We start from the raw sequence: 1,123 nt of genomic DNA on the forward strand, positions 1-1,123 counted from the left end.
AAACCTCCGGAGCCTGTCTGAAAGAGCGACTTCTGGTCAGTATCTCTCTCTGTATGCTCATTCTGTCTCCTTTGTCTTGTTCGTTGCTCTGGACATCGAGGACCAGCAAACTCATACGGGAACATAGGGTCCACGCGAGGCTAACTAGCTGAAAGCCCTGAAAAGAAAGTACACTGGGAAGCTGAACGTGGCACCACTGCAGGCATTTATTCTGCAACTCTAGTACCAAGAGGAGCTAGAAATAACTGCCTTTCCCCAAAAGGGGTGCGGCGATAAGGTCAGTTTCTCGTGTCCATCTTTTCTCTGTGTCTATCTTCTCTCATGTGGCCTCCAGCCTCTTGTCTCTGTGTTTACTTCCTGGGATTCCTGCCCATAACAGGACTCTTGGAACTGGGCCGGGCAGTCTCTGCACCTTCTGGACAAAGGGTGTGTCTGAGCTTTTTTTTAGCTCTGCGCTGCTTTCCCTAAAACTCTTCTACTTTTTTTTACTTCCTTTTTTCCCCACCTTGAACAAAGACCTCAGACAGCCCTTGATTCACTGGCCATGAAGCCAGGCCCCTCCCTCTCCTTAGCTCCCTGTGGTGTGTTTCACTGATCCAAGGTCCCTGTCTGCCATTTAAAGCTGCAGGCCCGAGCCAGGGAACCTTCCAGTTCCAGAGAGTCCAGGACTCTCCCCCTGAGTCCCTAACTCTGACTGGGACGCCTCTCAGGGTTATTGGGCCACCTCCTGAGTGACGAGTGTGGGAAGGGACCAGGAGACATCCTTCTCCTCTGACTGTACCCCCTGCAGTTTGAGACACCATGGGAAGCGCCCTTGCCCTCTCTAGGTCTCCCAGGGACAGCCCCTTGGGATGCCTGTTGGCTAACCTTGCTAAACTGGGTCTGGCTCCAGACATTCACCTAAGTGTCTGGTCTTTTTCTGTAATCGAGTGTGGCCACAATACCAGTTGTGTAAGCAGCAGTGACTCCATGACAGGCTGAGCCTTTTAAAATAGGCCTAAGTTTCATTTTTTTCTCTTTAAGTTTCGTTTCTCTAACAGCCTTGAGTTTCACTCCCCTAACAAAGCCACCCTCTCCCCCGAAATGATGCTGACCATACCTGCCAAGGCCCAGTGATCACAAT

General features: G+C 51.0%; 1 pseudogene; it reads right to left on the minus strand.

Annotated features, from left to right (window-relative positions):
* The window catches only part of LOC115868196, a 67,742-nt pseudogene that overhangs the window by 1,362 nt on the left and 65,257 nt on the right, over positions 1 to 1,123 (minus strand).

Source organism: Echinops telfairi, unplaced genomic scaffold (genome assembly GCF_000313985.2).
Source record: "Echinops telfairi isolate 266 unplaced genomic scaffold, ASM31398v2 ScPeMD7_8;HRSCAF=38, whole genome shotgun sequence".
Taxonomy (NCBI): domain Eukaryota; kingdom Metazoa; phylum Chordata; class Mammalia; order Afrosoricida; family Tenrecidae; genus Echinops; species Echinops telfairi.